The sequence below is a fragment of the Oncorhynchus clarkii genome, chromosome 17 (genome assembly GCF_045791955.1).
Source record: "Oncorhynchus clarkii lewisi isolate Uvic-CL-2024 chromosome 17, UVic_Ocla_1.0, whole genome shotgun sequence".
Taxonomy (NCBI): domain Eukaryota; kingdom Metazoa; phylum Chordata; class Actinopteri; order Salmoniformes; family Salmonidae; genus Oncorhynchus; species Oncorhynchus clarkii.
In genome coordinates, this window is record NC_092163.1 from 39,541,746 (window position 1) to 39,565,799 (window position 24,054).

Sequence of the window (24,054 nt, forward strand, 5' to 3'; positions counted from 1 at the left end):
AACGACAGCTTCACTTTTCTGTCAATATTACAATATTGCTGCTTGCTCAGCCTCTGTCCTTGGTCTGCATCACACAGACCGACAGTCCTCAGTCCTGAATTGTCATTAAGTCCATAGACCGGATCCATAAACTGTTCTCAGTTTAGCCAAGAGAACTGAGAATCAGGCAGGGATTCTCTCTGTAAACAGTCAAGAGAGTGCTGTCAGGTTCCTACCCACTGTGTACATCAGCACCCTGGTCAAGCCTCCCATGATTGTCCAGCCTTGTTGTAGTCCCGACTCTACTTCACATACGTGGCGTTGGATTTTAACCAGGGTTTGACAATCATGGACAGTGACCTTATTTGCAATTTTTGGGGGAGAGATCATCCAGGGCGTGTGTGAGTTTCAATGTTATTTACAGTGACATAGGCCTACCTTCACAATAAGCTACATAAATGAATGTGTACACTGCATTTTTTCTGGACAAGATTCAGGATGGCTAAATTGTTGTTGTCTGTTGACTCCTGAAACACAGACACAAAGGTAGAGTGAGTGAATAGTCACATTGTCTGCCTGTCATGGATCAATGTAGCCTAAATTCTATGAACTTGACAATAGCATATTCAAACATTCTCCATGGAGAGGAAGGTGTCTGTCTGGCCATTGTTTCACTTATGTGGCCATGCAGAGCAGAGGGGGGGCAGGGATGGGTAGCCTAAGAGAAAATGGCATGTAGGCAGTTCTCACATTTGGTTTCTGTTGGATACGACAGAATGTTACTCTGCTAAACACAGAAGTACAGCCAATCTCTCAACTTCAAACTAGCTAATTATAACATAGTGCATTTGGAAAGTATTCAGACCCCTTCACTTTTTCCACATTTTGTTACGTCACAGCCTTATTCTAATATGATTTTTTATTTAAGTTGCCTGAATGTTTATGGACAATATTCCTTTGATGCATTAGATTTATCAAGATCCATTTTGTGTGATACACTTTTCTTGACATTTTGAATTTCATTTATTGGACATTTTGGTTGTTTATATGGAAATTGGAAATATTATTTATCATAATGAGTATAAATTACACATTTATGTAGAATAATTCCATATAGACTAAGGATATACCAGCATTTCTCCATTCAGCGTTTCAGAACATGAATGGAGAATGGTGCTCGTTTACCTCTCTGCCAATAACAGCTAGTTTTAAGTTTACCCCTCCCCACTCAGACAACCCCCAGACAAGTTCCCCCTAAATGTAGGGTTAAGAAAGACATGACAACAGGCATGATAACCCAGATGTCCAAGCCCAGTGAGGGTAAACAACAACATTTTAAATGGCCTGAAAATATCAATGTGAGATTCCTACAGACAGTTGACCCCTGGGCTTATAGAACATTCAGTCCGCATCACAGGTCCAGCGTCCCAAACGGCACCCTAATTCCCTATATAATGCACTTCATTTGACCGGGGCCCATAGGGCTCTGACCAAAAGTAGTGAACTTTATGGAGAATAAGGTGCCATCTGGAACACAGCCAGGGACACTGTGCCAACTGATGATGTAACAGGACGCTGGAGCAGAACGGTCAAAGAAAATCCCAGCTACAACAGAGCCAGGGTTCTTCTCCTGCCTCACTTGTGTCCATCTAACCTCTCTTTCTCCGCACTGTGTATACAAATCCCCCGGCATGTCAGTCAGTGTGGCTGAAGCAATGCCAAGTGGTTGCTAGTTTGAGCACTGAGGCATTGCGGAGGCCACTGACCATTGACATGTTCTCACAAGACAAATGTTCCATTACTAATAGAGGCCTGGGTGGGCAGGCAGGCACTGCTTGGTCTGGCTGAGTCAATAGCAAGAGCACACCAAAATATTTCCCTGTAAGGGGGAGGGGGGTAGAGAGAGAGGGGGATGAAGAGAACTACACAATGCCACGTCACATTTCCTATTAAATTCGCAACACAGTGTTTCCCCTAAATCGTTGCTGGGATTGTAAAACGTTTTCAGTGTAAACTTAAACAACTCAACACCGGATACAGTTCAAGTCGGAAGTATACATATACCTTAGCCAAATACATTTAAAACTCAAATTTTTCAAAATTCCTGACATTTAATCATTGTAAAAATACCCTGTCGTAGGTCAGTTAGGATCACCACTATTTTAAGAATGTGAAATGTCATAATAATAGTAGAGAGAATGATTTATTTCAGATTTCATTTCTTTCATCACATTCCCAGTGGGTCAGAAGTTTACATACACTCAATTCGTATTTAATAGCATCCCCTTTAAATTGTTTTACTTGGGTCAAACGTTTTGGGTAGCCTTCCACATGCTTCCCACAATAAGTTGGGTGAATTTTGGCCCATTCCTCCTGACAGAGCTGATGTAACTGAGTCAGGTTTGTAGGCCTCCTTGCTCGCACACGCATTTTAAGTTTTGCCAACAACTTTTCAATAGGATTGAGGCCAGGGCTTGGCCACTTCAATACCTTGACTTCGTTGTCCTTAAGCGGCAGAGTAGCCTAGGGGTTAGAGCGTTGGACTAGCAAGTTCAAATCCCCGAGCTGACAAGGTATAAATCTGTCGTTCTGCCCCTGAACAGGCAGTTAACCCACTGTTCCTAGGCTGTCATTGAAAATAAGAATTAGTTCTTAACTGACTTGCATAGTTAAATAAAAGGTCAAATAAAAAAATAAAAATGAAGCCATTTTGCCACAAATTTGGAAGTATGCTTGGGGTCACTGTCCATTTGGAAGACCCATTTGCAACCAAGCTTTAACTTCCTGACTGATGTCTTGAGATGTTGCTTCAATATATCCACACAATTTTCCTTCCTCGTGATTTTTTTGTGAAGTGCACCAGTCCCTCCTGCAGCAAAGTACCCCCACAACATGATGCTGCCACCCCCGTGCTTCACGGTTGGGATGGTGTTCTTTGGCTTGCAAGCCTCTCCCTTTTTCCAAACATAACAATGGTCCTTATGGCCAAACAAACAGTTCTATTGTTGTTTCATCAGACCAGGACATTTCTCCAAAAAGTACAATCTTTGTCCCCATGTGCAGTTGCAAACCGTAGTCTGGCTTTTTTATGGCAGTTTTTAAGCAGTGGCTTCTTCCTTGCTGAGGGGACTTTCAGGTTATGTCAATATAGGACTCGTTTTACTGTGGTTATAGATACTTTTGTACCCGTTTCCTCATTTTCACAAGGTTCTTTGCTGCTGTTCTGGGATTGATTTGCACTTTTCGCACCAAAGTACGTTAATCTCTAGGAGACAGAACGCATCTCCTTCCTGAGCGGTATGACAGCTGCGTGGTCCCATGGTGTTTATACTTGCGTACTATTGTTTGTACAGATGAACGTGGTACCTTCAGGCATTTGGAAATTGCTCCCAAGGATGAACCATACATTTTATTTTCTGAGGTTTTGGCTGATATCTTTTCATTTTCCCATGACGTCAAGCAAAGAAGCACTGATATTGAAGGTAGGCCTTGAAATACACCCACAGGTACACCTCCAATTGACTCAAATTATGTCAATTAGCCAATCAGAAGCTTCTAAAGCCATGACACCATTTTCTAGAATTTTCCAAGCTGTTTAAAGGCACAGTCAACTTAGTGTATGTAAACTTCTGATCCACTGGAATTGTGATACAGTGAATTATAAGTGAAATAATCTGTCAATAAACAATTGTTGGAAAAATTACTTGTTTCGTGCACAAAGTAGATGTCCTAACTGACTTGCCAAAACTATAGTTTGCTAACAAATTTGTGGAGTGGTTGAAAAACAAGTTAATGACTACAACCTAAGTGTATGTAAACATCCAATTTTAACTATATAAAGTATGTAGAAAAGATAATGGAGCTATATCTATTTTTAAAAAGATAATTGAGAACTAACAATCACCAACAACAAAAAATACTAGACAGTCTGGGAGATCTGAAAAAATTCACTTATAACTACATACAGAAAAAAAGGACAGAAAGACAGCACTAAAGCACTAAAGCTATTGAGTTACAGTAGGTATCATCATAAGGATCTTGTGCAGACACAGAATGAAAGCTGAACTCATTCATTGCTACAACAAACTGACCCTGGGTCATTCAATAGACATACAGTTCCAGTGAAAAGTTTGGACACACCTACTCTAGGGTTTTTCTTTATTTTGACTATTTTCTACATTGTAGAATAATAGTGAAGACATCAAAACTATGAAATAACACATGGAATCATGTAGTAACCAAAAAAAGTGATAAACAAATCAAAATATATTTGAGATTCTTCAAAGTAGCCACCCTTTACATTGATGACAACTTGCACACTCTTGGCATTATCTCAACCAGCTTCATGGGTATGCATTTATATTAACAGGTGTGCCTTGTTAAAAGTTAATAGTGTAGAATTTCTTCCCTTCTTAATGCGTTTGAGCCAATCAGTTGTGTTGTGACAAGGTAGAGGTGATATATAGAACATAGCCCTATTTGGTAAAAGACCAAGTCCATATTATGGCAAGAACAGCTCAAATAAGGAAAGATAAACGACAGACCATCATTACTTTAAGACAGGGCTGCCCAACCCTATTCCTGGAGATCTACTATCCTGTAGGTTTAGTCCAACCCTAATTTATCTGATTCAGCTAGTTAAGGTCTTGTTGAGCAGATAATTAGTAGAATAAGGTGTGTTAAATTAGGGTTGGACTGAAAACCCACAGGGCGGTAGATCTCCAGGAAGAGGGTTGGGCAGCCCTGCTTTAAGACATGAAGGTCAGTCAATTTGGAAAATTTCAAGAACTTTGAAAAGTTTCTTCAAGTGCAGTGGCAAAACCTTCAAGCACTATGATGAAACTAGCTCTCATGAGGACCACCACAGGAAAGGAAGACCCAGAGTTACCTCTGCTGCAGAAGATAAGTTCATTAGCATTACCAGCCTCAGAAATTGCAGCCCATATAAATGCTACAGATTTCAAGTAAAAAACACATCTCAACATCAACTGTTCAGAGGCGACTGCGTGAATCAGGCCTTCATGGTCGAATTGCTGCAAAGAAACACGATCAATGGACAATAGACTGGTGGAAATCGGTCCTTTCGTCTGATGAGTCCAAATTACAGATTTTTGGTTCCAGAGTAGGTGAACGAATGATCTCTGCATGTGCGGTTCCCACTGTGAAGCATGGAGGAAGTGGTGTGATGGTGTGGGGGTGCTTTGCTGGTGACACTGTCAGTGATTTGTTTAGAATTCAAGGCACACTTAACCAGCATGGCTACCACAGCATTCTGCAGCGATATGCCATCCTATTTGGTTTGCGCTTAATGGGACTATCATTTGTTTTTCAACAGGACAATGACCCAACAAACCTCCAGGCTGTGTGAGGGCTATTTGACCAAGAAGGAGAGTGATGGAGTGCTGCATCAGATGGCCTGGCCCCCACAATCACTGAACATCAATCCAATTGAGATGGTTTGGGATGAGTTGGACCGCAGAGTGAAGGAAAAGCAGCCAACAAGTGCTCAGCATATGTGGGAACTCCTTCAAGAATGTTGGAAAAGCATTCCAGGTGAAGCTGGTTGATAGAATGCCAAGAGTGTGCAAAGCTGTCATCAAGGCAAAGGATGGCTACTTTGGTTACTACATGATTCCATAGTTTTGATGTCGTCACTATTATTCTACAATAATAAAGAAAAATCCTGGAATGAGTAATTTTAACTGGTACTGTATATAGTAAGAAGGAGATCTGAACAGCTGCTCAACACACTGAGCAGGATCTGGAGTGGACAGCTTATCTATTGTACACAGCAGTAGGGCTGACTGACTGGAGGTGATCCAAGACACTGGAATCCAGCTTCTGCTTTGCTTCCTGGCAGTTGCCCATCTGGGCCATCTTATTGGCCACTGCATACGTATTGACCCTGTGTCTGATATACCACATATCAGTTTTTCTCTGGACAGTGGCCACACTGCACAGCAAAGCACAGCACATCAGCATTACCTCCCCTCTCTGTCTGGCCAGCTGAGGATAATGTCTGGGAGGCTGGACTGGAAGACATGACCAATCAGTTGTACCAGAAGCATGTGGATTCAGTGCTAGCAATCCACCACAGAGCTATCTTGGGACTGCTTTATAGACAGCATGCCTCAACAATCTGGAGGCGACACAGCTAGCTAGCTAAAATAGTACTTACAGCGCATTTTTTTCGCAACAAATTCAGTTAGCAAATGATAGCTAGTCCTAAGCTAGTTGTACATCTTATTTTTCATCCTTAAAATGCCTAGCTATATCCACTTAGTTTCATGTAGAGGGATCCCAAAATATTGACATCCTTGATAAAGATGAGCAATAACTGTAAAAAAATAAAATCTAATACTAAGCACTATTGTATGCTAAAAAAATATATATATTTTACACAAATACAATTGCTCTGAGAAAGAGATTTTGTTTAGCACGTTTTTTTTTCTCCTCTCAAAAAATGTTGGGGTCAAAATTATTGATACCCCTAAAGATACTTACAAATAAAGTACTCAAAAGTTTAGTATTTGGTCCCATACTCCTAGCATGCATTGACTATATCAAGCTTGTGACACTACAAACTTGTTGGATGCATTTCCAGTTGGTTTTGGTTGCGTTTCAGATTATTTTGTGCTCAATAGAAATGAATGGTACACAATGTAGTGTCATTTTGAAGTCACTTTCATTATACACAGGAATATAATATGTTTTTCTAAACACTTCTACATTAATGTGGTTACTACCATGATTACGGATAATCCGGAATGAATCATGAATCATGAGTGAGAAAGTTAGTTTCAAAAGATCATACCCCCAAGACACAACTAACAATAACAGGAAGATTAGCATGTCACGGGAACCCACGGGAACATAGTCAAAACGGAAGCAAATTTGAATCTCTAAAACTATGTAACAATCTTTGATTAAAGCAGAGATATTTATAAAAAGGAAGAATTATCTGATGAAACTAAATATACAAAAAACATTAGGAACACCTGCACCTACTCTTTCCATGAAAGATGAAGGGGAGGAGACAGGTTAAAGATTCATTTTTAAGCCTTGAGACAATTGCGACATGGATTGTGTATGTGTGCCATTCAGAGGGTGAATGGGCAAGACAAAAGATTTAAGTGCCTTTGAACGGGGTATGATAGTAGGTGCCAGGCGCACCGGTTTGAAGGTGTCAAGAACTGTGACGCTGCTGGGTTTTTAACTCTCAACAGTTTCCAGTGTGCATCAAAAATGGTCCAGCCAACGTGACAACTGTGGGAAGCATTGGAGTCAACATGGGCCAGCATCTCTGTGGAATGCTTTCAACACCTTATAGTCCATGCTCCGATGAATTGAGGCTATTCTGAGGGAAAAAGGTGGTGCAACTCAATATTAGGAAGGTGTTCCTAACATTTTGTACACTCTTCCCAGCCTGGTGCAGGTCTACAATTTTGTTTCTGGTGTCCTTTGACAGCTCTTTGGTCTTGGCCATAGTGGAGTTTGGAGTGTGACTGTTTGAGGTTGTGGACAGGTGTCTTTTATACTGATAACAAGTTCAAACAGTTGAAGTGTACCTATGATGAAAATTACAGGCCCCTCTCATCTTTTTAAGTGGGAGAACTTGCACAATTGGTGGCTGATTAAATACTTTCCCCCCCCACTGTACGAATTAGATGAAAATCACCTTTTGACCGGTCATTTGCTAACTGAATCTGTTGCAAATTCGTAGCAGTAGTCTTTTTTCCCAATTGGGATAGAATTAGCTAACTGGTGCAAATGTAATCCATCAATGCTGCAGATGTTTTTATGGATAATCGGAATAAATGCCGTGGGACACGGACACAGTTCGAGCTAAAAACACTCCCAAGGTATGAAAAAGTTTGTTCGAAGGGTGAAATATCCAGCCACATGGTCCGTAGAAAACGCACAGCACACTAACGGACACAGGTCAGGACTCTCAGTAATTACTAGACAGACACGTATGTGCATACTTTACATACTAAGCACATGTACGTAAACAGACATGTCACATTCACAAAACACGCTTACATGGGTCAAATAGTTCAGAGACCCCAGCCTAGGCATACAAAATTAGGAATCAGAACTGCATGTCCTATGTAAGCAAGGGGGTTGCTCCTGAAGACCTCTTGATAGCCCCTAGAGAGAACATCCTAACACAGCCTGCATTACGCATAACACTGTCAGTCAGGGAATCTCCAAATGGCACATTCATAATACCTGAAAAAACAATACAGTATATTGCTTTTGTTATATCAAAAAATGTAATCAAATTTTATTTTATCTGAGTGTCTGCGGATAATGTCTGCAGGTAGCATGAGGTGACACACACAAAGTATCTCATTGTTGTCGCTCTCCGGCTTTTTTAGTGAGTAAACTATTACAGAGGACCATAGACCTGTCTGGTTCGAGGGCCTGGGGGAAAGCCTTTACAACTTGGCTGTGAATCAATTGTGTTATTAGATATTTGAGAATGTCGCAATAACACTCATTGTATAACCCGGTGTATACTATATGCCTTTGTAACTGGGCCAAAATGGTAGAAGACTCACCAGCCAGTAGACACACATGCCAATACCACCTGTTGGTCAGGAAGGATAAGCTGACCATAGCTCTCTAGTCTCTGCCCTGCCCTAACCCTAGATCGTCAACCAATCCCTGCTTTCTAAAACAAACAGAGACAGTGGCCGTGCGGCTTTTCATCTATTAGAATTCACTGCACACTTGAGGAAGAAAATAATTGTCTTTCTGAACCCACGTGTGTCTGACAGCTGCTAACCAGCTGAAGGGACGCCTGTCCCAAAATGAATGAATGGGGGTAATCAACGCAATTGTGCATTGGATGACGCATTCTCAGTAGGATGGGCCTAGTATGATATTTGTTGCTTACTGTATTAATTTTTACTAAACAGTATATTATAAATAATATGTAGTATGTTTAGTACACAGTATGCAGTTTAAGTAGGTAGAAGGCAAGCCAGATTTCAGACACGGACACCGGTTTGGCCCAGGATCAGACAGAGAACAGCTAAGACCTCCACCTATCACCTCTACAAAGGGATCAGGATACTAGTACGTCGTGAGTAGCCATGTGCAGGTATACGTGATTCATTTATAGACAGCCAGTCAACATGTCACCTGACAATGCTAAATGTACTACTGTAACGACCCAGAAAAACATACAGTTATGACTACAACTACTGTTCCTTGATGGAGGAAAATGAGGTACAACAGAGCTATAGGGAGTTTGCATGCTCTAACCCGAAGAACCTTAGAATCACGCACGCCTGGCAAGGCCAATGAACACCGTGCCTCAACGAAAGCCCCGCCTTCCACAGGTAATTAAACTGAGGCACAGATTAATTCCTTCAATTCAGTACCACTCTTCACATAGCCCAGAACTGGGCAGAGTGGGGCTGAACTTGTGCTGTACCTCGTTTCCCTCCTTCAGGGAACTGTAGTTATAGTCATTATACTATGTTCCTTTTCAGTCGGTCAACTCACTACAACAACTATGGGGATATGAAATCAAGCCCGAAACAGGGCCCACGGCAGACAACCCAGAGTGCCAACCCGACAGGAAAACCTGCTGTACCTGGGTGTTGCACAATCTACACGCTGCCTAATGACCCACTCCTGTCCCAGCTGTAAGCACACCCAACTCGCTGCAGCACAAATATCTCCTACAGGCAACCCTTTAACTTTTTCATACGTGAGTTCCAAATATCTCTAACGGTCGCGCCAGCGGGAGTTGTTTTATGCACGTGATGTCAAAACGCACTCAACTGTTCCAAAATGTGATTATTACGCAACAGGACAGTTAACACGCGCTGCCTGCTAATTATCTATAGGCTATGTTTCAACTTGTCAATTTCAAATTATTTTCTCAAATTTGTATTTTTCTAACAACAGTTTGAATTGAGGTGTGTTCCGCCTCCTCATTAATTCACATAGAATTTGCCCATTTCAGCGTTGCGGACCATTTATGTTTGAGGCTTTACTGAGCCGGACAAACTTCTCTCCTCGAGGATTGCCCATGTACTTCACCAATGTTTGCGCAGATCAAGTATGCAGACATTTGCCCAGTCTCGCACGAATTGGAACATTTTCTGGCTGGCGCTCGCATGGCCTTCCTTGTTGTTTTCCTTACAAATAATAACTTTGGACATGTGTGTGTTACTATCAAAGTAAGTTCCTTATTTTCTGTATATCGTGTTGTCGTTTCTACTGTAGGTGCATTCAGTATGCATGTATGTATCTATATACACTACCGTTCAAAAGTTTGGGGTCACTAAGAAATGTCCTTGTTTTTGAAAGAAAAGCACTTTTTTGTCCATTAAAATAACATCAAATTGATCAGAAATACAGTGTAGACATTGCTAACGTTGTAAATGAATATTGTGCCTGGAAACGGCTGATTTTTTATGGAATATCTACATAGGCGTACAGAGGCCCATTATCAGCAACCATCACTCCTGTGTTCCAATGGCACATTGTGTTAGCTAATCCAAGTTTATCATTTTAAAAGGCTAATTGATCATTAGAGAACCCTTTTGCAATTGTTAGCACAGCTGAAAACTGTTGTGCTGATTAAAAGAACCAATATAACTGGCCTTCTTTAGACTAGTTGAGTATCTGGAGCATTCGTATTTGTGGGTTCGATTACAGGCTCAAATTGGCCAGAAACAAAGACTTTCTTCTGAAACTCGTCAGTATATTCTTGTTCTGAGAAATGAAGGCTATTCCATGCGAGAAATTGCCAAGAAACTGAATATCTTGTACAACGCTGTGTTCCTGGAATATTAAAAACCTAGGCCTGTTGTTGCACTGTCCAATAGTTTGTTTATTCAATTTTTTTAATTTAACCTGTATTTAACTAGGCAAGTCAGTTAAGAACAAATTCTTATTTACAAAGACAGCCTGCCCCGGCCAAATCCTAACGACGCTGGGTCAATTGTGCGCTGCCCTATGGGACTCCCAATCACGGCAGTTTGTGATACAGCCTGGAATCGAACCAGGTTCTGTAGTGACGCCTCTAGCACTGAGAAGCAGTGCCTTAGACTGCTGCGCCACTCGGGAGCCCTATAGTTCCTGAAGTGTCATTAAAAAAAGGTCATAAAAAAGGAAGCCCAAGGCACTCTTCATTTTAATTGATTATATGAAGAGTGCCTTGATCCTCCTTTCTTTTTGATGACCAATTTACCCGTTTTACCAAAGAGCAGCTTCTGTCTACCAAAACCTACTATTGTGCACCTTCTGTCTACCAAAACCTACAATTGTGCACCTTAGCACCTTCTGTCTACCAAAACCTACTATTGAGCACCTTAGCACCTTCTGTCTACCAAAACCTACTATTGTGCACCTTCTGTCTACCAAAACCTACTATTGTGCACCTTAGCACCTTCTGTCTACCAAAACCTACTACTGTGTACCCCATCAGCTTCAGCTTCCTCCTTTTTCCCCCTACAAGTTCCTGAAGTGTGTTTGGAGCAGTAGAGTCGAAGAGAGGCGGGAGACACGTCTGTCTGAGACATGAGGAGCTTAGTCTTAACTACCTCCACCTGTGTCTTAACCCATGTCCACGTACCTAACGTACACTCAGTGTGTGAGTGTATGTGCATCCATGTTTCACAGGAACAGACAATCCGACAAATCAAATCGAATTTTATTTGTCACATACACATGGTTAGCAGATGTTAATGCGAGTGTAGCGAAATGCTTGTGCTTCTAGTTCCGACAATGCAGTAATAACCAACAAGTAATCTAACTAACAATTCCAAAACTACTGTCTTATACACAGTGTAAGGGGATAAAGAATATGTACATAAGGATATATGAATGAGTGATGGTACAGAGCAGCATAGGCAGGATACAGTAGATGGTATCGAGTACAGTATATACATATGAGCTGAGTAATGTAGTGTATGTAAACAAAGTGGCATAGTTAAAGTGGCTAGTGATACATGTATTACATAAGGATGCAGTCGATGATATAGAGTACAGTGTATACGTATGCATATGAGATGAATAATGTAGGGTAAGTAACATTATATAAGGTAGCATTGTTTAAAGTGGCTAGTGATATATTTACATCATTTCCCATCAATTCCCATTATTAAAGTGGCTGGAGTTGAGTCAGTGTCAGTGTCGGTGTGTTGGCAGCAGCCACTCAATGTTAGTGGTGGCTGTTTAACAGTCTGATGGCCTTGAGATAGAAGCAGACGTACTGTAAGCAGTTCACGTAAAGGTCAGCATATAAAGATGTGTTAACTAAGCTATGGTTTTGCTGACCTGGGAATTCAAGGATGGAGAGGGTGCTAGTGTGGGAATGTGTGTAAAGGCGTCAGCATGCTTCAGTTCGGCACCAACCTTAACATGAAAAACAAGAAAAAAGCGGCAATAGTACTTTTGTCCATTTTGAGACGCCGTAGCCAGTATAAACTTCCTCAAATTAGTCAGAATTTCTCTACTGTGTGATAACTCAAGAAATCTGTAATTCATTTTTGGTATTTTTGCTGAGGAGATCTTAGTCACGCAACTTTGCATCTGACTAGGACGTTTGATGCAGTATTTCTCAAGTGAAAAACTGTGCGTGAGGACGAGTCGTTGAAGAATCCCTACGGTTGACCAATCGCCGACGAGGGGGTGTAGACTTCGGCTACCAACTTCAGCTTGCCTCGAGAATAATGTGTGCCCAAACAGCCCAAAAAAACGAACCAAAACGTCATCGTAATATGAACTGCTCCAAACTGTTTCGGTTGTAAAGAAGTGCGTTTACAGGAGTGAGGTGAGCCTACTAGCTTGGTTCTACGCATGCCATCTGCTGCTTCTCTCCCTCTTTCTCAAACTCAAGGGAAACAACTAGTCAGTTGTACAACTGAATGCATTCAACTTTGTTTTTCTTAGTTTTCACACCAAATCGCAGTACATAGTGAAAGTAGTGCAATGTATCTGAATAAAGAAGTCTGTTTTTCATTCTGATGGAGGCTAGTTCAATTAGCAGAGAGATGAGTTTAATGGTGGCCCCATACCCTCTGAGGCTGGTCCTGATGAGCTACTGAGAAGAAAAATAGATCCTTTCTCAATGACACTACAAGTCCCACAAGTCTTAGTCCCCCCCCTCTCTCTGCTCTTGGCATATTCCCAGGTCCAGGCCATGAAAGGATAGATCCTCTTGAACTCAGCGGGAGATTTAGATCTTTATTTAGGGCTATTTAGAAAAGATTAGAGTACAGTTGAATGGCTTACCCAAACAATTAAGCAGGGCTTGACAATTTTTTTGGCACTTGTCCTTTGGACAAGTAGGACAGATCTTTTTGGGGTCCAAAAGCTCAAGTCACTTGTCCCCCAAAAATGTTCTCTCTCTAACACAATCTTTACATCATTGTATGACGCAAGGATGCACTTTACAAAATAAAATGCATTACTATATTTTTTTGCATAGAGAATCAGACAAAAATATAGGCTACACCCTGCCTATTGGCAACTTTGCATATTCAAGCCTGTCTCAAAATGTAACACTGGCCTTTAAGGCTCTCCTGGAGAATGGTTGGCCACCCTTCGTAGCCTAAAACATATTTCACTTAACAGGGTAACATTACAATTACGACCAAATGTCTTTATAAATTGATTCCCTCCAGGACTCGAAGTTAAGGTCGTCCCTTCATCCCTGAGACGATAAGAAATATATGTCTACAGACTCTGGGACAGCTCTGGGAAGACATCCAAAATTCATACAAACACTGCACCTAATAAAATGTTCTTAAAAAAAGCAATGACGCTTACGCAACAGATCAGATCGTTTAGCTTAAAAATGTTGACAAAGTTTTATTTCCTCATATTATACGCTCAACAATGCACACGTCTTAGGCTATGGGCAAACGTTCCAAAATACAATTAGCGGGAAAATACTTCTCAAAAGTGCACTGCATGTAAGCGGTTTCATGTGGCAGAGAAAGAAATATCCATTTGAAAATAAGAAAGAGGGGAGATCTAAAGATGCATCAACTAGTATGGATTACTAATATGACTAGGATTATGCCTTTGGCTGCTGGACAATAAAATAAAGTTGATTTGAAAATCAATAGAACATGAGGAAAAATGCTGGTTTCAATGGCATACTGAAACAAGACGTGTCATAAAATGATATAAAATATCCTGTTTATGGTTCAATTGTATCATAATGCTGACCCCCTTTGCTCAGATTCAAGGTGGGTGATGTGGGGTGTGCAACAGGCACTGTCCTTCACTCTCATGACCATTTGAGCTGAACGAACCGTGCCTAGAGTATGTCGACAGAATCAAGCCTTTAGACGTTAAAAAGTGAATTACCCTTCATTATATTTGTCAAACATCACTGGCATTTAGCCTATATTTATGAAATTAAAAGTCTCGTGAATGTTTGGCAAGATTTTCTTGCGCCTCATGTCAGCATCGGTTTGGACATGAGGCTGTAGCCAATATGCATATCACCTACACTTTGACATGTAGGCTTTTTTATTTATGTATGGGCTTATGAAAAATAGATTTGAATATGTTTCCAATGTTAGCACCTCTGATCCAAATCTGATCGAAGCAATTGTTTGATATTGGGATTTTTTTTAAACTTGTCCATTCGGACAACTTAAATCTAAATTCTCCTTGTTTGACAAGAGGACAAGTGTCAAGCCCTGTCAAGTGTCTGTGAGTAAGAACATAGGCTGTGTGTGTCAGCGAGCGAGAGAGAGAGAGAGAGAGAGAATATTGAGGTACACATACAATACAAGGGACAGCCATGCTTGATGAATGGCCTGGGAACTCATGCTCTTTTATTTCACTCTGTCTCTCACACAAAGTTCAATATTGAGGCTGTCTACAATGTATTCAGATATTAGATACATTGGAGTGGATTTAGCATCAATATGCTTCAGATTAATGACAACAGAAATGTGACTCACCACCTGGATTCGGTCTATGAAATTTGAAATTGTGTTTTTTTTTTACACTAGATAAAAGTAGAGACTCAGAGCTACAAAATGGGATATCATACACTGCATTTGAGGAACAATGGGAAAGTTATTCTGCTTTGAAAGTTGATCAACTTGTAAACTCACTTTTTAATGTTTTGGTATCTCGTGAAGAGCTCCTCTTTGTCTACACCCATTCAGCATCGTTCAAGATTTAGCCCCACCCATCTCGTTTTGCTCTTGGAGCGCACACCTGACACTCTGGCCGATGATTTGTTTAACTCTGGATAACATGAAAACAGCCTAACCAGCTCTGCTGACAACAATTTCATGACGCTTTTTTGCAGACATTTACTGACTCTGGCCATATTCAACGGGCGTTGTACACACGTCACGTAACGTTAGCTAACGAGCCAGCCAGCTAACGTTAGCTAGTTAAACAACAATGAACAATGCCACAGTGCTCGGAGCAAACCAACCAGGTTCAATGTCAGCTAGCTAACAGGAGGGGTGCATCACTTGAGTGGGTTGAGTCACTGAAGTGATCTTCCCGTCTGGGTTGGCGCCCCCCCCCCACTGTTATTATTATTAGAAGTCGACCGATTAATCGGAATGGCCGATTAATTAGGGCCGATTTCAAGTTTTCATAACCATCGGTAATCGGCCAATTATGGCAGATTGCATTGCATTCCACGAGGAAACTGCGTGACAGGCTGACCACCTGTTACGCGAGTGCAGCAAAGAGCCAAGGTTGCTAGCTAGCATTAAACTTCTTATAAAAAACAATCAATCTTCACATGATTACTAGTTACCTACACATGGTTGATGGTATTACTAGGTTAACTAGCTTGTCCTGCATTGCATATAATCAATGCGGTGCATGTACATTTTTTTATCGAATCACAGCCTACTTCGCCAAACGGGGGATGATTTAACAAAATCGCATTTGCAAAAAAAAAGCACAATCGTTGCACGAATGTACCTAACCACAAACATCGATGCCAATCTTAAAATCAATAAACAGAAGTATATTTTTTAAACCTGCATATTTAGTTAAAAGTAATTCATGTTAGCGGGCAATATTAATTAGGGAAATTGTTTCACTTCTCTTGCGTTCATTGCAAGCAAGGTCAGGGTATAATCAACATTTTGGGCCGCCTGGCTCTTTGCGAACTAAATTGCCAGAATTTTACATAATTATGACATAACATTGAAGGTTGTGCAATGCAACAGTAATATTTAGAGTTAGGGTTGCGGCCCGGTCGATAAAATACGGAACGGTTCCGTATTACACTGAAAGAATATACATTTTGTTTTCGAAATGATAGCTTCCATTTTTGACCAGCTCTGAGCAATGCTTGCTTCACAGCGCTGTTTATGACTTCAAGCCTATCAACTCCTGAGATTAGGCTGGCAATACTAAAGTGCCTATTAGAACATCCAATATCCAATATGAAATACAAATGGGATAGAGAGAAATTGCCAACGCGTCATAATTCCTATACTAACTACAACTTCTTAACTGGGAATATTGAACCACCAGCTTTCATATGTTCTGAGCAAGGAACTTAAAAACGTTAGCTTTCTTCTCCAACACCGTGTTTTTGCATTGTTTAAACCAAATTGAGCAGGTTTCATTATTTATGAGACTAAATAGATTTTATGTATTATATTAAGTTAATATAAAAGTGTTCATTGTTCATTCAGTATTGTTGTAATTGTCATTATTACGAATATATATTTAAAAATTGTCCGATTAATCGTTATCGGCGTTGAAAAATCATAAATCGGTCAACCTCTAATTGTTATTATTATCTGACCCTGCTGATCATCTATGAACGTTTTAAACTGAACATCTTGGCCATGTTCCGTTATAAACGTTCAATCTCCACCCAGCACAGCCAGAAGAGGACTGGCCACCTCTTAGAGCCTGGTTCCTCTCTAGATTTCTTCCTAGGTTCTGGCCTTCCTAGGGAATTTGTCTTTGCCACCGCGCTACTACATCTGCATTGCTTGCTGTTGGGGGTTTTAGGCTGGGTTTCTGTACAGCACTTTGTGACGTCGGCTGATGTGAAAAGGGCTTTCTAAATAAATTTGATTAAATTGATTAGGCTCTAACTAGAAAAGCAAATGGCCCTGGGAAACTAATAATAACGTCAGCTAGGGAGCCAGACAGCTAACGTTAGATAGCTAGCTAACAGTACACTTTAGCTTGAAATGAAACCACTTTGTCAAAATTAGAAACGTGTAATATCTGAAAGTGTAGCGAGCTGTCGCTTGACTATCTTACCTGCATACATCATCATGCCTGTCAGGAACGCCATACCACGGTTGCCCTTAGTTTGAAGATGTAATCCAGAGACAGGTGTTTTCTCAAACTCTTTAGCTATCATACTCTAATTCCACTGATTTCAAAACTTGATCCTCCAGAAAGTGGAGAACCCCACTTATGCAGCTCCACTACACAATACATTTTTTAAAGAACCACGTTCAACAGGATTACCAACACAGACTGACGAGCTCAAATAGACAGAAGCCTTCTATATGGCAGACCAATCCGAACTCATCTCTCGGCATGTCCAGCCCACTCATTATCTCAGCCAATCATGTTCAGTGGGAAGGTTACTCTCTTTTTCTGTGGCTTAACCAACAAGGCTCGTAATTTAAGAATTGTATTCATATTAACAGATGGCATACAAGTTTGTTATTAAGGCACATGAAAGTTCACATGTTCTAGAAGGCATTTCTGCCAAAAAACGCATTTTGATTAAAAAACTAAAATAAATACGTTCAAACGGCTCTCCTGTGAAGTTGCGACATACCCCTAGTTTTCTGAATCGGGTCACAAATGAGCTACTCTTGATAGAGATAGAAATAATCAGGTAAACATAAACAATGCTAGTGAAGTTGCCATGATAACCAGTTGTGCTTGTGTGGCTATTAATGCTGTAATTCTGCTAGAGCACCATAGTCAGAATTCTGTGAGAATGTTGTTGCTTAGCTCTAACACATAGCCTAACAGCTGATTTCAGTTTACTGCAAACCATTTTGTTGGGAGAGGGACACACATGCCTCAGGGTGACTAAAATCCCCTTAAATGTCATAAATACTTGGGCTGGACCTAGTTTGGCCTCTGGACTCCAGCCCTGTTCAACAGTGGGTACTAGCCCCTATGACGCAGGGATAAACTGCAACAGGATTCACAAGATAGAGGCCCTAGTCTCTCAGAGAGAAGACTAAAGCATTTGGGCAAATCTGATCAAAACCAGCCAAGCAACTCGACTGCTGTTCTCCCATTGGAGAAGCCTGAGGCAGGGAAACCTTTCTCTGGCAGAGGCAAAGCCAGCATGGGGCTGACTGGCTTTAAATATAGTACTGGCCTCCACCACAGCAATCTCCACTGTCAAACAAAGAGCAAGTTGGGACTGGTGTAGGTTATTGCTGATAGATGTCATGCAGAGATAATAACTTTAACAAGGATATTCAAATATCACCCACATTTTCCCAAATAATACTAACACAGACACACGTATGTGTTTGTAAACATCTGAAAACATCTACACTCTTGCCTGAAGTTAGTGTTCTGTCTTTTTGAATGTTTTCCTCGTCTTTTATCATAGTAGGCCAACTTTGATGTTATTAAAGTAGGCTAACAAACTTCTAGCACCGAGACCCCTAGAGAGCTCATCCTGATGTCGTATTACCCCTAGGTGTCGACACCGTCAGCCCAGATGGTAATACACTCGTGTCACCCATGGACCGGCTGGTACATAAAACATCCTCCATTCAGGCTGCAAAGGTGTCAGTTTCCTCCTCAACTCGATTTAATTTGCTTTTTTTTTTTGCTTTCGGGAGGGTTGTGTGTTTTTTTTATTGGGCACACGGGAGGGTAGTGTGTTTTTTCCCTGTTTTACATTCGCTCTTTTGCTGGTTTTACTATATAATTTCTTACATCCTAGTCACATTTCCTCATCTGTTTGAGTGCACCACCCCTATATAAAGGTGTTTTGGTACTTGCCTAATGCACTACACTTTTCCATGTGCTAACTTTTACTATACCACAGGTTTGTATAGTCTACCAGTCTAACAGCCTATCCTGCCCTAAATGTACTATTCATAGTGACAACATTGGGAGGTGTCTCATTTGTCAAGATCTGCAATAGGCTAACTAGAAATCATACCACACATTATAGCATTCAACCTGCATACATTTTTTTTTATATGAATCCACAAGAACAAATTGGAATAGCTGATAGGTAGCGGAGCCCAGGTGCATCATTGCTCATGAAAGGACAGTGAGACACACAGCTCAAAACGCTCCCCAATTGAAAAGCCAACTGACATTTACTACTAAGGTGCTGACCTGTTGCATCCTCTAAAACCACAGAGTTCCTCTGTCCAGTGCCTGTGTTCTTTTGCCCAGCTTAATCTTTTCTTTTTATTGGCCAGTCTGAGATATGGCTTTTTCATTGCAACTCTGCCTAGAAGGCCAGCATCCCGAAGTCTCCTCTTCACCGTTGACGTTGAGACTGGTGTTTTGCGGGTAGTATTTCATGAAGCTGCCAGTTGAGGACTTTTGATGCGTCTGAATTAGAGGTCAACCGATTAATCGGAATGGCCGATTAATTAGGGCCTATTTCAAGTTTTCATAACAATTGGAAATCTGTATTATTGGACTTTTTTTTTTAACACATTTATTTAATCTTTATTTAACTAGGCAAGTCAGTTAAGAACACATTCTTCTTTTCAATGACGGCCTAGGAACAGTGGGTTAACCGCCTTGTTCAGGGGCAGAACGACAGATTTTCACCTTGTCAGCTCAGGGGTTCCAATCTTGGCAAGTCAGGCAAGTCAGTTAAGAACACATTCTTATTTTCAATGACGGCCTAGGAACGGTGGGTTAACTGCCTCGTTCAGGGGCAGAACGACAGATCAGGGGGTTCCAATCTTGCAACCTTACAGTTAACTAGTCCAACGCAATAGCGACCTGCCTCTTGTTGCACTCCACAAGGAGTGCAAATGCTACGCGAATGCTTACTGCATTCGCGTAACAGTTTAGCCTGTTACGCGAATGCAGTAAGCCAAGCTAAGTTGCTAGCTAGCGTTAAACTTACCTTAAAAAAAATCAATCATAATCACTAGTTAATTACACATGGCTAATGATATTACTAGATATTATCTAGTGTGTCATGCGTTGCTTATAATCTGACTGAGCATACAAGTATCTAAGTATCTGACTGAGCGGTGGTAGGCAGAAGCAGGCGCGTAAACATTCATTCAAACAGCACTTTCATGCGTTTTGCCAGCAGCTCTTCGTTGTGGGTCAAGCATTGCGCTGTTTATGACTTCAAGCATATCAACTCCCGAGATGAGGCTGGTGTAACCGGAGTGAAATGGCTGGCTAGTTAGCGCACGCTAATAGCGTTTCAAACGTCACTCGCTCGCTCTGAGCCTTGGAGTGGTTGTTTCCCTTGCTATGCATGGGTAACGCTGCTTCGAGGGTGGCTGTTGTCGTTGTGTTCCTGGTTCGAGCCCAGGGAGGAGCGAGGAGAGGGACGGAAGCTATACTGTTACACTGGCAATACTAAAGTGCCTATAAGAACATCCAATAGTCAAAGGTATATGAAATACAAATGGTATAAAACGTCTTACCTGGGAATATTGAAGACTCATGTTAAAAGGAACCACCAGCTTTCATATGTTCTCATGTTCTGAGCAAGGAACTTAAACGTTAGCTTTCTTACATGGCAAATATTGCACTTTTACTTTCTCTAACACTTTGTTTTTGCATTATTTAAACCAAATTGAACATGTTTAATAATTTATTTGAGGCTAAATTGATTTTATTGATGTATTATATCAAGTTCAAATAAGTGTTCATTCAGTATTGTCATTATTACAAATATATATATATATTTTTTTTAAATAACATTTTTAAAAATCGGCCGATTAATTGGTATCGGCTCTTTTGGTCCTCCAATAATCGGTATTGTCGTTGAAAAATCATAATCGTCGACCTCTAGTCTGAATTTCTAATCAATTTGATGTTATTTTAATGGACCAAAAATGTGCTTCTCTTTAAAAAAAACAAGGAAATTCTAAGTGACACCAAACTTTTGAATGGTAGTGTATATATATGAAGAGCCTACATGTACAGTGCCTTGCGAAAGTATTCGGCCCCCTTGAACTTTGAGACCTTTTGCCACATTTCAGGCTTCAAACATAAAGATATAAAACTGTATTTTTTTGTGAAGAATCAACAACAAGTGGGACACAATCATGAAGTGGAACGACATTTATTGGATATTTCAAACTTTTTTAACAAATCAAAAACTGAAAAATTGGGCGTGCAAAATTATTCAGCCCCTTTACTTTCAGTGCAGCAAACTCTCTCCAGAAGTTCAGTGAGGATCTCTGAATGATCCAATGTTGACCTAAATGACTAATGATGATAAATACAATCCACCTGTGTGTAATCAAGTCTCCGTATAAATGCACCTGCACTGTGATAGTCTCAGAGGTCTGTTAAAAGTGCAGAGAGGGCCTCCCGGGTGGCGCAGTGGTTAAGGGCGCTGTACTGCAGCGCCAGCTGTGCCATCAGAGTCCTGGGATCGCGCCCAGGCTCTGTCGTAACCGGCCGCGACCGGGAGGTCCGTGGGGCGACGCACAATTGGCCTAGCGTCGCCCGGGTTAGGGAGGGCTTGGTCGGTAGGGGTGTCCTTGTCTCATCGCGCACCAGCGACTCCTGTGGCGGGCTGGGCGCAGTGTGCGCTAGCCAAGGTGGCCAGGTGCACGGTGTTTCCTCCGGCGCATTGGTGCGGCTGGCTTCCGGGTTGGATGTGCGCTGTGTTAAAGAAGCAGCGGCTTGGTTGGTTGTGTATCGGGGACGCATGGCTTTCAACCTTCGTCTCTCCCGAGCCCGTACGGGAGTTGTAGCGATGAGACAAGATAGTAGCTACTACAACAATTGGATACTACGAAATTGGGGAGAAAAAGGGGGTAAAAATTTTTTTTTTAAATATATATATTTTTTTTTAAAGTGCAGAGAGCATCATGAAGAACAAGGAACACACCAGGCAGGTCCGAGATACTGTTGTGAAGAAGTTTAAAGCCGGATTTGGATACAAAAAGATTTCCCAAGCTTTAAACATCCCAAGGAGCACTGTGCAAGCGATAATATTGAAATGGAAGGAGTATCAGACCACTGCAAATCTACCAAGACCTGGCCGTCCCTCTAAACTTTCAGCTCATACAAGGAGAAGACTGATCAGAGATGCAGCCAAGAGGTCCATGATCACTCTGGATGAACTGCAGAGATCTACAGCTGAGGTGGGAGACTCTGTCCATAGGACAACAATCAGTTGTATATTGCACAAATCTGGCCTTTATGGAAGAGTGGCAAGAAGAAAGCCATTTCTTAAAGATATCCATAAAAAGTGTTGTTTAAAGTTTGCCACAAGCCACCTGGGAGACACACCAAACATGTGGAAGAAGGTGCTCTGGTCAGATGAAACCAAAATTGAACTTTTTGGCAACAATGCAAAACGTTATGTTTGGCGTAAAAGCAACACAGCTGAACACACCATCCCCACTGTCAAACATGGTGGTGCCAGCATCATGGTTTGGGCCTGCTTTTCTTCAGCAGGGACAGGGAAGATGGTTAAAATTGATGGGAAGATGGATGGAGCCAAATACAGGACCATTCTGGAAGAAAACCTGATGGAGTCTGCAAAAGACCTGAGACTGGGACGGAGATTTGTCTTCCAACAAGACAATGATCCAAAACATAAAGCAAAATCTACAATGGAATGGTTCAAAAATAAACATATCCAGGTGTTAGAATGGCCAAGTCAAAGTCCAGACCTGAATCCAATTGAGAATCTGTGGAAAGAACTGAAAACTGCTGTTCACAAATGCTCTCCATCCAACCTCACTGAGCTCGAACTGTTTTGCAAGGAGGAATGGGAAAGAATTTCAGTCTCTCGATGTGCAAAACTGATAGAGACATACCCCAAGCGACTTACAGCTGTAATCGCAGCAAAAGGTGGCGCTACAAAGTATTAACTTAAGGGGGCTGAATAATTTTGCACGCCCAATTTTTCAGTTTTTGATTTGTTAAAAAAGTTTGAAATATCCAATAAATGTCGTTCCACTTCATGATTGTGTCCAACTTGTTATTGATTCTTCACAAAAAAATACAGTTTTATATCTTTATGTTTGACGCCTGAAATGTGGCAAAAGGTCGCAAAGTTCAAGGGGGCCGAATACTTTCGCAAGGCACTGTATCAACTTTCACAGTGAATGCTTTTGTTTAAGTTTTGTGCCAATGAATTGAACATCGCCAAATCTGTAAATAATAAAGAAAATGTTGTGCCTATTTAATGCAACCCTTGCTGTTAATAGGTCACAAAGCAGCATTCCAAATGGGCTAAACTTTTGGAAATGACAAGTTTGGTATGGTTTAGAAACTTGGGTGCTCAAGTTATCAGTGTAGCCTGTAATCGCCTGGACATGTTGAAATATCACTTCTAGAATAAAAACCTCCAGGCTTCCATCATAATGGTTCATTTATAGAAAATATTAATTACAGGGGGCAGTTTGGGAAAAAACTAATCCCGTCCGAATAGTCCTCTGGAACAATGGACATTCTGTCGTAATAATTACATAACCAACATTCTCTAGTAATACTAGTCCTGTGCAAATACGGCTATAGTCTATTTATTGTGGTGTTGTAAACACAAACCATGATATTAGTGTGCCCAATGCTTTGTTTATTGGTTGTGTGGTGCATTTGCACAGAAACATGTCGGTGGAAAATTTGTTGCTAACAGGTACATGTAAAATCTCAGAATGATAATTAAATGCTAACAAGTGCATTGCGAACATTTTATACAGTTTCTGACCTAAACAAGTAACTCAAGAATACTACTCACAGTTTGCTCCACGCACATAACAAATATTAGACAGCAAGGCTGTTGATCCAGGAAGGGATTATCTGCTGTTACCAAGAGAAGCTTGATTTTGGAAGAAGCTAACCACCATCAAACAGGCAAAGTGTCAATACAGGTCTAAGATTTAATCCTACTGCACCGGCTCTGATGCTCGTTGGATGTGGCAG

At 41.0% G+C, this 24,054-nt stretch overlaps 1 protein-coding gene across 2 annotated transcripts in view; it reads right to left on the reverse strand.

Annotated features, from left to right (window-relative positions):
- Positions 1-24,054, reverse strand: part of LOC139370796 (protein bicaudal D homolog 2-like) — a 48,396-nt gene that overhangs the window by 19,899 nt on the left and 4,443 nt on the right. The window lies entirely within an intron of this gene.